The sequence below is a fragment of the Hypanus sabinus genome, assembly GCF_030144855.1.
Source record: "Hypanus sabinus isolate sHypSab1 chromosome Y unlocalized genomic scaffold, sHypSab1.hap1 SUPER_Y_unloc_8, whole genome shotgun sequence".
NCBI lineage: Eukaryota > Metazoa > Chordata > Chondrichthyes > Myliobatiformes > Dasyatidae > Hypanus > Hypanus sabinus.
This window is the reverse complement of record NW_026779038.1, coordinates 687,493-702,820: the sequence shown is the minus strand read 5'-3', so window position 1 is coordinate 702,820 and position 15,328 is coordinate 687,493. Positions and strand designations below refer to the sequence as shown.

Genomic DNA, 15,328 nt, shown 5'->3' with positions numbered 1-15,328 from the left:
TTGAGTTGCCAGAAAGCCTGAGTAATAGACATAACATTCCCAAGTAGACAGAAAAGGACACTAGATAAGATAAGAAAGTCTTAGAGAGTTAGGAAACCCCTCGCCCCCAGATAGTCTGGCATTTGGTGCAGTAGTGAGCTATGTTACTGCCATTAATACTGTGTTGTTAATTATAGTTTGATAAGTTCCAAAGTCATGGGAACATGACTATTTTTAAGTCTAGAAGAGTATAAGATTAAGATTTTTACTGCTAAGGTTATAGAGTGTTTCATTCAGTAGCTTTTGGTAATGTAGTGTGTTCTGTTGGTAGAATATTCAGGTGTCTGCTAAAGCAGTTGTGATGTTCAACTTAGGAATGTTGTGGGCATTACAATCAGACTGGTTAATGTTGTGGGCAACCACCATCAGACTTAGGGACCATAAGGAGAAGTAAAGCTCAGAGGCTATTCGACCAATGTATACTTCCTAATATTTCCATTGTTACGTATCCCGTAACTGGATAACTTACCAGCAAAGATAGAGAGGTCCGTTGAAGTCTGATGTCACTATTTTCAAATGTTTTATTGATAAAGGAACACAAAAGTAGGGTTAATACAAACATTCAGATAATGCACATCGTCAACACTCAATCTAAAGTGCGGGTATAGTAATAATCATCATTAAGAAGTGAGCTGTACGGTTGTCTAGGGGTTAATAGATTGTCCGTTGGAAATATAAAAGTCACTCAGAAAGTCTGCAGGCCTCAGCCCTTTGAGAATCGCTGGGTTTTGCGTGGGGCGACCGAGAGAGAGAGATTGGGGGAGAAGAGAAAGAACTTGCCGAGTCTCGATGAATCTTCCGTGAAATCGGGGGGGGGGGGGAAGCGTTGGTTTCCTCTCCCCGATGTTAGTTAAAAGCGGTTTTCTGTGATTCCAGCCACAAATTCCAATCCCGGAATCTAACGCACGTGGCTTCCTTCAGAATAGCTTCCCGCTGCTGCGGGATCACTCTCTCGTGTCTTCTTGGTGCGTCTGGGGGGCTGTCCCCCTGAGACTTTCCTTTATACTTCCTCACGGGGTCGCAGGTGTCAATCAGGTTGGGATGATGCAATCTCTCTCTCAACCAGCCCACCTTGCCCGAGGGCTTTACACGTGGTCTCCATGAGACAATAGTCGCTGTCGTCTTATTCTGTATCCTGGGTGGGACGTGCAATTTGGCACATTCCTCTCTCTCTCTATCCTACTGGGTCTACTGACCCCCCCCCCACTTCGACGGGTGCTCTTGCGATTCTCACAAAGGAGGGGGTTGGGATCATAACACCTCCCCTCTTAAAACGTTTTTACCAGCGGTTAAAACGGAGTGGTACACAATCTTGCAGGAGTTTTGGATCTAACACAATACACAAGTTTTTCTTTTCACCGTTATACATTCAAGTCAGTATCTAAATAGTTAACGATTACAGTGTCCCTTTCTTTCATATCCCCGTACATCAGACTTCAATTCAATAACCACCTATTTATTTTTTTTCTTAACCTAAGGAGGTGTGACCTTAGCTTAGGTGCATTTACAAAAGTTTACGCGAATACTAATCGTTTCAGTCATTTAACTTAACCGGCAGGTCTCCAAAGGGCTGTCTTTATTATTCACAGGCTTTGGCACAAACCCGTTCAACCTGCTTGGCTGTCTAACAATGGCATCCCCATTAACCGTCGCCTCTTTATCAGCGAGCCCCCCCCCCCCCCGTGGGGAACTTGAGTAGTTCTGCGTGGTGAACTCCCGCCCGCCCCGTTCATCGGGGTTATTTTAGAAACACCATGCCCCAGACTTAGACCATCTCCACCCAATTCTTTGATTTCACCCAGGTGGCTGGCCCTTTTATCAGTCCCCTTCAGGCTATTGGTGTTTGATTCGAACTCTTCATTCAAGTAGCCTGTCGAAGGCAGCCTTTTCACACCCCATCCTGGCATAACAATAGAGTGGGGGGCCCCGCTATTCCCCTGGCTCACACTGTGAGCGATCTGCCAGGTTTAAGATTTCTTCCTTCGAGTTGGAAACTACAGACTTTTCGTTTCCTTCGCCAACGATCCTCACCCCCCCATTCTCAAATTCTGCATTAACTTTGAACACTCCTTCGAGTACAAACACCGGTTACCAAGGTTAACCCTTTTCCCACTGAACCAAGTCTATCTGACCCACAAGGACGGCCGCCCCATTCCACTGAATCAGATACCTCAGACTTCTTCTGAGCTCCGTTACCAGGTTCAGCACCTCGTGCATCCCCATCTCGGACACACTCAAACGGGACATTGGCCTCTTCCAGGCTTTCAACACCCGTACCTTTTTAATTCTAACTTCCCCCGATCCTCCCAGTTACTCTCTGAGCAGCTCCCACCCGGGGAAGGCGCAACCCTGCGAGCTGAAACAACCTCCTCGGCCCTTTCAGCAGATTCCTTCGAGGCAAAGGTATCCTTTCCATCTAGGACTGCCCTCCTCTCATTATCGGGAACACCTTTAGAACTCTCAAGTTCTTCAAACAATTCTGCCAAACCAGTCAGATCATCCATGTCCAACTCTGGACCTTTTAACAGCTTTATCGGTTTCTCATCTTTATTCCCTACCTCTAGGACCTTTCTCTTCGCTAAAGGCAGATCTATCTCCTCTCCCTTACCCCCTTTCACTTTACTACTCATTGTCTTACCACCCTCTAAACCCTCGTGGCACAGGGTCAGCAAAGACGTCTCGGCCAAATCAAAACTGGCCAGATTTAAACTGCTCTCGTTCACAGCTCTCTCTCTCGACAGGCTGCGAGTGACCGCGCCAGCGAGATGGTCCTTTGGCGCTAGGGACGGGGCCACCACACTCTCCGGTCGGCAGGTCGGCAGCATGGCTGACCAAACCTTACCCCCTGTTAAGTCGTTTCCCAGCAGGATGTCCATGTCCCCTCTCGGGAATTCTGAGGGCACCCCCACTTCAACTGATCCATACACCAGCTCACAATCCAGAATGACCTTCTATAAGGGCACCATTTCTATCCGTTTATTTATTCCTTCCACCTTTACCATGCCCGTTTCCCGACCAAATTCTAGTACCTTACGGCTAACCAGGGATAATTCAGAGCCCGTATCCATCCAGATTCGTACGGAAACTGGTGTGTCTCCCTCCGTCACAGACACGGTTCTGTGTGACAGACAACTCCCAGAGCCCTCTCGTACTCTGTCTACCCTTGGCTCTCTGGTCGATTTGTTGATTACCACGGCACACCCGATAGGGACTGCGGCTTTCCCCCTTCCTATCTCTTTTCTCGGAGCAAAGCATCGAGATGCAATGTGCCCCTCCTTTCCACAATTAAAACAGGTCAAACCTGGAACCCTCTGGCCGTCTTGCCTTTCCCCCTCAACCTTACCGCTAGCTCCTGGTGGAACCTCTGCCTCACTCGTCGGACTTTCTCGATCATTCCCACAGTGTCTCTGGGGACCTTTATTCGAGGAAGTCTTTGTCTTGTGGGTTAGGACATATTCGTCCGCAAACCTAGCAAATTCTGACATGGACTTATCCGGCTTCTCATTCAAATACACCCGGATCTCCTCCGGAACACAACTTTTAAATTCCTCGATCAAAAGTAACTCCCTGAGACGCCCATAATCCTCGCCCACTCTTTCCGCGGTGCACCAACGGTCCAAGAGCACTCCCTTCTCATGGGCTAGCTTGGTATACGTTTGATTCCACCCTTTCCTTAAATTTCTAAACTTTTGTCTATCAGCCTCAGGTACCAATTCGTAAGTCCGGAGAATGACCTTTTTTACCTCATCATAATTCTCCACTCCTCCCTCCTCCAGGGACAAGGCCGCATATGCTCGTTGGGCCTTCCCCTTTAACACACTTTGTAACAACGCCACCCACTGCTCTTTTGGCCACTTCTGATTTACTGTCACCTTTTCAAAAAGCAAGAAATAACTATCGACATCTGTTTCCTCGAAAGGGGACACCAATCTCAACTCCCTACTAACATTAAACCGCTCCGCTTGGTCTAATCCTTGATCTCTTCGCTCGTTCCTCATCTTCTCCATCTCCCAGTCATGCTTCCTCTGTTTCTCTTTCTCGACTGCTTCTAGCTCCTTTAGGTGAATTTCATGCTGTCTTTGCCTTTCTCTCTCTCTCTCTCTCAATCCTTTCTCTCTCTCTCTCAGCCGCTTCCAGCTCTTTTAACTTAATTTCATGTTCCAGCCTTAATTTCTCCACCTCTAACTGAACCGTCCCACTTGATGGTACCTTTTCAGGGATATCTCCCAATACCTCAGCTTCAAACACCTTCTTCCCAAAGTAATACTGGGTTATGGCCCTTCGTACCTCCCGCTTTTTCATGGATGACCTCACCTCTGAGAGGTTCAACCCCTTCGCTAAATTTAACAAGTCTGATTTGGTGGCCGCCTCTAGTGCCCCCACCGTCGGGTTTTCCATAAATTCACCCATGTCCATCTTTGCTGGTTTCTCGTCTGGCTACCCGCGTAACCAGATTCAAGTTTTTTGATTTACAAGCCCGATTCACTGGCCTCCCAATTTGGTGTCAAATCCCGAGACGAGAAACCCCAAGTTGTTACGTATCCCATAATTGGATAACTTACCAGCAAAGATAGAGAGTCTGATGGCACTATTTTCAAACGTTTTTATTTATAAAGGGACACAAAAGTAAGGTTAATACATACACTCAGATAGTGCACATCGTCAACACTCAATCTAAAGCGCGGGTATATTAATAATCATCATTAAGAAGTGAGCTCTGCTGGAGTCTAGGGGTTAATAGATTGTCCGTTGGAAATATAAAAGTCATTCAGAAGCCTGCAAGCCTCAGCCCTTTGAAAATCGCTGGGTTTCAAGTGGGGCGACCGAGAGAGAGAGATTGGGGGAGAAGAGAAAGAACTTGCCGAGTCTTGATGAATCTTCCGTGAAATCGGGGGGTGGGGGGAGCGTTGGTTTCCTCTCCCCGATGTTAGTTAAAGCGGTTTTCTGTGATTCCAGCCACAGATTCCAATCCCGGAATCTAACGCACGTGGCTTCCTTCAGAATGGCTTCCCGCTGCTGCGGGATCACTCTCTCGTGTCTTCTTGGTGCGTCTGAGGGGGCTGTCCCCCTGAGACTCTCCTTTATACTTCCTCACGGGGTCGCAGGTGTCAATCAGGTTGGGATGATGCAATCTCTCTCTCAGCCAGCCCACCTTGCCCGAGGGCTTTTCATGTGGTCTCCATGAGACAATAGACGCTGTTGTCTTTATTCTGTATCCTGGGTGGGACCTGCAATTTGGCACGTTTCTCTCTCTCTCTCTGACTGGGTCTACTGACCCCCCCCCCCCCCACTTTCGATGGGTGCTCTTGCAATTCTCACAAAGGAGGGGACAGGAATCATAACACCATGTTGGCAAACTCGGTCATTAGCCAGTCCCACTCATTCAAGACATTTCAGTACGTTTAGCCAGAAAGTTAATGTTGGTCACCAGTGGAGTGCCTCAGGGATCTGTTCTGGGACCCCTAAGTAATTTTTAAAAATGACCTGGATGAGGAAGTGGAGAGATGGGTTAGTAAGTTTGTTGATGACACAAATGTTGGAGGTGTTGTGGACAGTGTATGATAAATTTGTGAGTCCAAATCCAAACACGTATCTCATCTCTGCACCCTTTTAAAGCACTTAAGCCAACACAGGTCGATTATTTAACTATTAAATACTAATTTGTCAACTATTGATCTGCTCAGCCAGCACATCTCTGCAGAAGGTGCAAAACTCCTCCCATCAAAAATAGCCATGATTATACATTTCCCACCGACATGCACCACTAAAAAAAAGGAATTTCTAGGTGTAGTGAATTCCCATCACTGCGTCATACAAATATAGAAAACCCACAAAGTTGTGCTGAACATGTCCCTACCTTAGAAATTACTAGGCTTACCCATAACCCTCCATTTTTCTATGTACTTATCCAGGAGTCTCTTAAAAGATCCTATCGTATCATATCCACCTCCACCACCATTGCCGGCAGCCCATTACATGCACTCACCATCCTCTGAGTGAAAAAACTTACCCCTGACATCTCTTCTGTACCTACTCCCCAGCACCTTAAACCTTTGTCCTCTTGTGGCAACCATTTCAGCCCTGGGAAAAAGCCTCTGACTATCCACACTATCAATGCCTCTCATCATCTTGTACACCTCTATCAGGTCACCTCTCATCCTCTGTCGCTCCGAGGAGAAAAGGCCGAGTTCACTCAACCTATTCTCATAAGGCTTGATCCCCAATCCAGACAACATCCTTGTAAATTTCCTCTGTACCCTTTCTATAATTTCCATATCCTTCCTGTAGTGAGGCGACCAAGTCAGTACTCCAAGTGGGGTCTGACCAGCTGCAACATTACCTTTTGGCTCCTAAATTCAGTTCCTTGATTAATGAAAGCCAAGGCACATACGCCTTTTTAACCACAGAGTTAACCTGCACAGCTGCTTTGAGCGTCCTATGGACTCGGACCCCAAGATCCCTCTGATCCTCCACACTGCCAAGAGTGTTACCATTAATACTATACTCTGCCATCATATTTGACCTACCAAAATGAACCAATTCACACTTATCTGGGTTGAACTCCATTTGCCACTTCTCAGCCCAGTTTTACATCCTATCAATGTCCTGCTGTAACCTCTGACTGCCCTCCACACTGTCCACAACACCCCCAACATTTGTGTCATCAACAAACTTACTAACCCATCTCTCCACTTCCTCATCCAGGTCATTTATAAAAATTACTAAGAGTGAGGGTCCCAGAACAGATCCCTGAAGCACTCCACTGGTCACCGACCTCCATGCAGAATATGACCTGTCTACAATCACTCTTAGTCTTCTGTGGGCAAGTCATTCTGGATACTCAAAGCAATGTCCCCTTGGATCCCATGCCTCCTTACTTTATCAATACTTTCTCCTCCTTTCATTCAATGAGCTGAAGAACTTGGGCTTCCCCTGTATTGTGGAGCCGATTGTGCACTTCAGGAAGGGTAAGATGAAAGAACACATACCAATCCTCATAGAGGGATCAGAAGAGGAGAGAGTGAGCAGCTTCAAGTTCCTGGGTGTCAAGATCTCTGAGGATCTAGCTCGGTCCCAACATATCGATGCAGTTATAAAGAAGGCGAGGCAGCGGCTATATTTCATTAGGAGTTTGAAGATATTTGGTCTGTCAACAAATACACTCAAAAATTTCTATAGATGTACCGTGGAGAACATTCTGACAGGCTGCATCACTGTCTAATATGGGGGAGGGGGGTCTACTGTACAGGACTGAAAGAATGTATCAGTATGAATTAATCAATCTGATGGCCTGGTGTAAGAAGCCCATGGAAATGTTTCCCGGATGGTAGCAATTGGAACAGTTTGTGGTTGGGGTGACTTGGGTCTCCAATGATCTTTCAGGCTCTTTTTAAACACCTGTCTCTGTAAATGTCCAGAATCATGGGAAGTTCACATCCACAGATGCTCTGGGCTCTCTGCTCCACTCTCTGCAGGGTCCTGCGATTGAGGGAAGTACAGTTCCCGTACCAGGCAGTGATGCAGACAGTCAGGATGCTCTCAATTGTGCCCCTGTAGAAAGTTCCTAGGATTTGGGGGCCCACACCAAACTTCCTCAACCGTCTGAGGAGAAAGAGGTGCTGTTGTGCTTTTTTCACCACACAGCTGGTATATACAGACTATGTGAGATCCTCGGTGATGTTTATGCCAAGGAACTTAAAACTGTTCAGCCTCTCAACCCCAGATCCATCGATGTCAATAGGGATTAACCCGACTCCATTCCACCTGTAATCCACAACCAGCTCCCTTGTTGTTGTGACATTGAGGGAGAGGTTGTTTTCTTGACATCGCTGTGTCAGGGTGATGACTTCTTCCCTGTAAGTCACTTCATTAATGTTTGAGATTAGGCCAATCAATGTAGTGTTGTCAGCAAATTTAATTAGCAGATTGGAGCTGTAGGTGTTGACACAGTCATGGGTATACAGAGAGTAAAGGAGGGGCTTATTACACAGCCCTGAGGGGCACCTGTGTTGAGGGTGAGGGACCCATCTTTACCACCTAGTGGCGATCTAACAGGAAGTCCAGGATACAGTTACACAAGGCAGGGTGAAGGCCGAGGTCTCTGAGCTTCTTGTCGAGCCTGGATGGAATTATGGTGTTGAATGCTGAACTATAGTCCAACAACAACATTCTCACATCCTTCTCCAAAAGGGTGGTATGTAGAGCTGTGGCTATTGGGTCATCTGTAAATCAGTTGTGTCAGTAGGCAAATTGTAGGGGGTCCAGTTTGGATGGTAACAAGCTGCGGATGTATTCCTTGACCAGCTTCTCAATACCTTTGCTTATTATTGATGTAAGTGCAACAGGACACCAGTCGTTCAGACATGTTACCCTTGTCTGTTTTGGTACAGGGACAATGGTGGAAGTTTTGAAGCAAGAGGGCACTCTACACTGGGAGAGGGAGAGATTAAAAATGTTTGTAAACACATCTGCCAGTTGTGCTGTTTATATCCTGAGTACCCGCCCTAGGATGCTGTCTGGCGCCACAGCCTTGTGACAGTTCACTCATTCGTGCCTGAGAACTGGAGATGGACTGTGATGCACCATCAATAACTGTCTGAGACGTGAGGCGAGATATCGGCTTTTATTGACTGGAAGAAGGAACAAACAGTGGTTGACCACCATACTACATCCTGGAGACTGAGAGGCCGGGCTCAGGCCTTGATCGCCTTTATACCGGGGTCTGTGGGAGGAGCCACAGGAGCAGTCAGCAGAGGGCGTGTCCAGACAGGTTGTCATTACATAATTAAATATTTTACACATTTTGTCTTTCTGGAGTTCAATGAATTAGTTGTCATGGATTCCCTTAGACATAAAATTCCTCATGTCTTTTCATTTGCAAAAACCTACATACGCTTTCAATATATATTGGTATTTATTTATATTTTCAGTTTGTTGTCTTCTAAGTGTGCTTCTATTGATTTTTGTTAAGTGCGTCCTCAGGAGAAAAAATTTCTGGGTTGTAGTGGTGCCGCGTGCACTCTGATAATAAATTTTACTTTGAAATTTGAACTACGTCGGTGACGTCAACACGACTTGTTAGCGTACAGTACTGTGATTCGTCGCGGAAGAGAAGTCCTGGTTCTAAATGGTTAAACAGCTAGCAACATTTATGTAAGTTTACTGTGAGCAATCTGCCGATGGGATTCCTATACAACAGCAGTTATAAAACCGATCACTCCTGTGGTGAACTATGTGCCTGTCGGGACACGCCCCTGCTGACTGCTCCTGTGGCTCCTCCCACAGGCCCCTGTATAAAGGAGACCTGCGGCCTGAAGATCGGCTCAGTCTCCAGGACCTTGTATGATAGACACTCACTCCTGGTTCCTTCTTCCAGTCAATAAAAGCCGATATCTCGCCTACGTCTCAGTGTGAGTTATTGATGGTGCATCAATTTTATTGACTGGAAGTTTTAAAACATGGAACCCGTTTTGCGTCCAGACCGGTTGGATTTGGACCCTCAAGACCCTGACGCAGCTCTCGCTTTTGAACACTGGCTTGCATGCTTCCAATCGTACTTGGCGGAGCTTCGTGCGACTGAACCCGCCGTTATGCACAGAATCCTACTCTCGAGGGTCTCCTCCAAAGTTTACTCCTTTATCCGGGACCTGCCGACCTACGAAGGGGCACTGGACGCCCTCAAACGACAGTACCTGCGGCTGGTGAACACCGTCTACGCAAGACATCGCTTAGCTACCCGGCAACAGCGGCCTGGCGAATCGTGCGCTGAGTTTCTCCGAGCACTACAGATACTCGTCCGAGCTTGTGACTGCAAGACGCTCACGGCAGAACAGCATGCGGAGCTGCTGGTGCGAGACGCCTTTGTGACGGGACTGAGGTCAGTGTACATGCGCCAGCGGCTGCTGGAGAACTCGGATCTTACCTTAAGCTCGGCGATAGAGAAGGCCAACGCTCTAGAAGCTGCGCGGCATAACGCCGACGCTGACCAGTCGCGCGATTCCCCGCCGGTTTCGTGGACGCCTCAGACCCCGCCACCGCCGGCTCCCGGGAGCGAATTCGCCAACGCCGCCGCCAGTCGCGATTCCACGAGCTCCCCGACCCAGACCACGGCTGTGGCCCGTAAGAAACTCGTGCTTTGTTATTTCTGTGGCCAAAAGAAACATCCTCGACAACGCTGTCCAGCGCGAGAAGCGACCTGCTCCAGCTGCGGAAAGCGGGGCCACTTCGCCAAGGTCTGTAAGTCTCAACCTCGAGCGGAGTGCAGCGCTGCGGGTGAAACGTGGGGGCCGCCATCTTGCATGCCGGGATGTGGGCGGCCATCTTTGTCGACGTCAGCACGCCCCGCCCCCGATCCTCGGATGCTGACCGGGTACCCCGGATGTGAGCGGCCATCTTTGTCGGCGTCAGCATGCCCCGCCCCCGACCCTCCGATGCTGACCGGGTACCCCGACGGCGATCCAACTCTGGCCACTGTGACTCTCGACCAAAGCGCCCCACACCAGCTTGCAAGATCCATGATGGACATCCAGGTGGAGGGGCATTGGACTGGATGCCTGTTTGACACGGGCAGCACTGGGAGTTTTATTCACCCGGACACAGTGCAACGCTGCGGACTTGCAACGCGGCCGGTCAGTCGGAGGTTCCATTTGGCCTCTGGGTCGCAGTCCGCAGACATCCGGGCGGGTTGTGTAGCGACTTTGGTGGTGCAAGGCACAGTATATCGGGACTTTGAACTGCTGGTCATGCCTAATCTGTGTGCACCTGTGCTATTGGGGCTGGACTTCCAGAGCCATCTCGAAAGTGTGACTATGGTATACGACGGGCCCCTCCCACCACTCACTGTCAAGAATCCTCAGTTTTGTGGGACTTCTTCACATACCCCGCTACTGACCACACACACACACGGACACACACATCCCATCCAGAACCAGGCCAACAGCTGCGCTACCGACACTTGCAGCCTCTCCACTCTCAAGATCCCTCCCCCACCGCTGTTCGCCAACCTGACCCCCGACTGTAAACCTGTGGCAACCAAAAGCAGGAGGTACAGCGCGGGGGATCGGGCCTTCATTCAGTCGGAGGTGCAGCGGCTGCTCAGGGAGGGGATCATTGAGCCGAGCACCCCTTGGAGGGCCCAGGTGGTTGTTGTTCGGACTGGGCAGAAAAATAGGATGGTGGTGGACTATAGTCAAACCATCAATAGGTTTACGCAGCTTGACGCATACTCCCTACCCCGCATCGCGGATATGGTCAACCAGATTGCTCAGTATAAGGTGTACTCGACAATAGATCTGAAATCCGCTTATCACCAGCTCCCCATCTGCCCAGAGGACCGCCCCTACACCGCCTTCGAGGCGGGCGGCCGGCTCTATCACTTCCTGCGCGTCCCTTTCGGTGTCACGAATGGTGTCTCTGTCTTCCAGAGGGAAATGGACCGGATGGTGGACCAGTACCAACTGCAGGCCAGATTTCCCTATCTGGATAACATCACCATCTGTGGTCATGACAGGCCAGATCACGACGCCAACCTCCAACGGTTTCTCCAAGTGGCCGCAGCTCTGAACCTTACTTATAACAGGGACAAGTGTGTTTTTGGTACCACCCGCCTTGCTATACTTGGGTATGTCGTGGAAAACGGGGTTATTGGGCCTGATCCCGAACGTATGCGCCCCCTGTTAGAGCTCCCTCTTCCCACCACTCTCAAGGCCCTCAGACGGTGCCTGGGGTTTTTTTCCTATTACGCCCAATGGGTCCCCCATTACGCAGACAAGGCTCGCCCCCTGGTCAAGTCTACCTCATTTCCCCTCTCTGCTGAGGCCTGCGCGGCCTTCAACTGCATTAAAGCGGACATTGCCAAAGCTACGATGCATGCAGTGGACGAGACCGCTCCCTTCCAAGTGGAGTGTGATGCCTCCGATTTCGCTCTGGCTGCTACCCTTAATCAGGAAGGCAGACCAGTAGCATTCTTTTCTTGCACCCTCCAAGGCTCTGAAATTCGGCACTCCGCAGTGGAGAAAGAAGCCCAGGCCATAGTGGAGGCTGTTAGGCACTGGAGGCACTATCTTGCTGGCAAAAGATTCACTGTGCTGACCGACCAGCGCTCGGTTGCGTTCCTGTTCAGCAACCAACAGCGGGGCAAGATCAAAAATGATAAGATTTTGCGGTGGAGGATAGAACTCTCCACCTACACCTATGATATCCTGTACCGGCCTGGCAGACTCAATGAGCCCCCTGATGCCCTATCCCGGGGAACATGTGCTAGCACGCAGCTCGACCAGCTGTACGCCCTTCATGCACAACTTTGCCATCCGGGGGTCACCCAATTTTACCATTTTGTGAAAGCTCGGAACCTGCCGTACTCCCTGGAGGACATCAGGACGATGACCAGGGACTGCCAAATTTGTGCCGAGTGCAAACCGCACTTCTACTGTCCTGACACGGCACAACTTGTCAAGGCCACCCGCCCTTTTGAACGCCTGAGTGTTGACTTTAAGGGCCCCCTTCCCTCCACTGACCGCAATGTCTATTTTCTCAGTGTTATTGACGAGTTCTCACGGTTCCCCTTTGCCATCCCCTGCCCCGACACCACTGCCATGTCCGTCATAAAAGCCCTGCGCCAGCTCTTCACTCTGTTCGGGTATCCCTGCTATATCCACAGTGATAGAGGGTCCTCCTTTATGAGTGAGGAGCTGCGCCAGTACTTGCTAGCTAGGGGCATTGCTACCAGTCGGACCACGAGTTATAATCCCCGGGGTAATGGCCAGGTAGAGCGGGAGAATGCCACAGTGTGGAAGGCCACACTTTTAGCCCTTAAGTCCAAAGGGTTGCCGGTCTCTCGATGGCAGGAGGTCCTCCCTGAGGCACTGCACTCTATCCGCTCTCTGTTATGTACGTCCACCAATGCCACCCCTCACGAACGCCTATTCTCTTTTCCCAGGAAGTCTGTCACTGGGACCACCCTACCAGTTTGGCTGACGTCCCCGGGGCCAGTGCTGCTCCGGAAACATGTGAGGAGCAATAAATACTCCCCGCTGGTGGAGAGGGTTCACCTTCTCCATGCGAACCCCCAGTATGCTTACGTGGTCTTACCTGATGGGCGGGAGGACACGGTCTCCATCCGCGACCTGGCACCCGCAGGTGCAGCAGACCACTACCCTGAAGGCTCTCCGGTAACTGTGAACCCTGCACCAGAGGTGACACCGTACTCACCAGGCCCTACACAGACTCCTCACGACACTTGTATACCGGGCGTTTCGTACGCATTTATACCAGGCGCCTCGCACATGCATGAGGGATCACCGGCGCCTAGTGGGCAAGAACACGCGCAACCCCCGTCCCCTGTGCAATCGCCAATGTTGCCGGCACCTATGCGGTCACAGCCGGTGCTACGTAGATCGCAGCGACAGATTCGACCGCCTGATCGGCTTGACTTGTAAGAACCTTCGCTACATGAGGACTTTTTCAAACGAAGGGGGGGTGAATGTGGTGAACTATGTGCCTGTCGGGACACGCCCCTGCTGACTGCTCCTGTGGCTCCTCCCACAGGCCCCTGTATAAAGGAGACCTGCGGCCTGAAGATCGGCCTCAGTCTCCAGGACCTTCTATGATAGACACTCACTCCTGGTTCCTTCTTCCAGTCAATAAAAGCCGATATCTCGCCTACGTCTCAGTGTGAGTTATTGATGGTGCATCACCTCAACCATCAGGAAGGAAGTACAGGAGCCTCAGGACACACTGCTCCTGGTTCAGGAACAGTTATTGCCCCTCATGTGGTGAACTATGTGCCTGTCGGGACACGCCCCTGCTGACTGCTCCTGTGGCTCCTCCCACAGGCCCCTGTATAAAGGAGACCTGCGGCCTGAAGATCGGCCTCAGTCTCCAGGACCTTCTATGATAGACACTCACTCCTGGTTCCTTCTTCCAGTCAATAAAAGCCGATATCTCGCCTACGTCTCAGTGTGAGTTATTGATGGTGCACCAACTCCCTCCCACTCTCATTTATTTTAAAATTTGCACAGCGGAAGTGGGCGCACTCAACACTCACAAAGAAGAGAAAATCTGCAGAGGCTGGAAATCCAAGCATAACACACAAAATGCTGAAGTAACAGTCGACATTGCAGTTCTGCTGATGAGTCTCGGTCCGAAATTTCGACTGCTTATTAATTTCCATAAAAACTGCCTGGTTCCTTCGGCACGTTGTGTGTGTTGTTCGGAACTCTGACGGTTGAGCGGCGGGTGACGTCACAGGATCTCGGTCTTCTAGTTGTGCTAGTGCCCCGGGGAGAATGTGCCGTACTTTAGGAATGAAATAATCAATGCCATTTCTAGAAGGCTGACACTTCGTTACACCTTAAGAACAACAATAGAGAAAGAATGAAATGTCAAACACAGACTGCTTTATTAAGTATTTGATCCAGCGTTTTCTTCAGAATGGTCTCATGGTGTAATGGTTAGCACTCTGGACTTTGAATCCAGCGATCCGAGTTCAAATCTCGGTGAGACCTTTATTTACTCTGTCTGAGGCAATAATGCTATTGTTTGTTATCCTTGTAGGGCTTTTTATTACTGGAGCAATGACTATAATATTTTTTTTATTTTTTTAATACATTTTACAAATTAAAAAACCCCGAATCACAATGAGGAACATTAATACAGTGCAAAATTAAGCAACAATGACAATATGATAGAGAGAATTTTTTTAAAAAGCACCTAAATTGAAGACAAGTAAACTTAGTGTCCTCCCCCAACTCCACAACACAAAAAAAACTCCAGACCAACCACAACACAATATAGAGAATATAAATCAGGACAATCAAACTCCCAGACTGTGAATACACTTAGCAACAGAGGATAGTAATGCCTACTACCAAAAAAAAAGGAGCTGAAAGCAAGGGACCGAAAAGGAAAAAAAACCCTAGTCAAGAGGAAGGTTATGAAAGTACTCGATAAAAGGTCCCCAGACCTTATGGAACTTTAGATCCGAATTGAGAACTGAATAATGAATTTTTTGGAGGTCTAACCAGGCCATGATGTCGTTAAGCCATTGAGCATGAGTGGGCCGGGCAACATCTCTCCAACTGAGGAGGATCAAGCGTCTAGCCAGGAGAGAGGCAAAGGATAATATTCGGCATTTGGTCGGACTCAGACGTAAATCTGTCTCGCCCCTGAAACCGAACAAAGCAATTAAGGGGTTTGGTTCTAGGTGCTGATTCAGAATATACGATAACGTAGTGAAGACATCTTTCCGAAATTTCTCCAAGCTAGGACAGAACCAGTACATATGAATGAG

At 49.1% G+C, this 15,328-nt stretch overlaps 1 non-coding gene across 1 annotated transcript; it reads left to right on the top strand.

Annotated features, from left to right (window-relative positions):
• The first annotated feature begins 14,471 nt into the window (after window positions 1-14,471).
• On the top strand, window positions 14,472-14,543 carry trnaq-uug (transfer RNA glutamine (anticodon UUG)). Its single transcript has one exon. It is a non-coding gene; the product is annotated as a tRNA-Gln (tRNA).
• The last annotated feature ends 785 nt before the right edge of the window (window positions 14,544-15,328 follow it).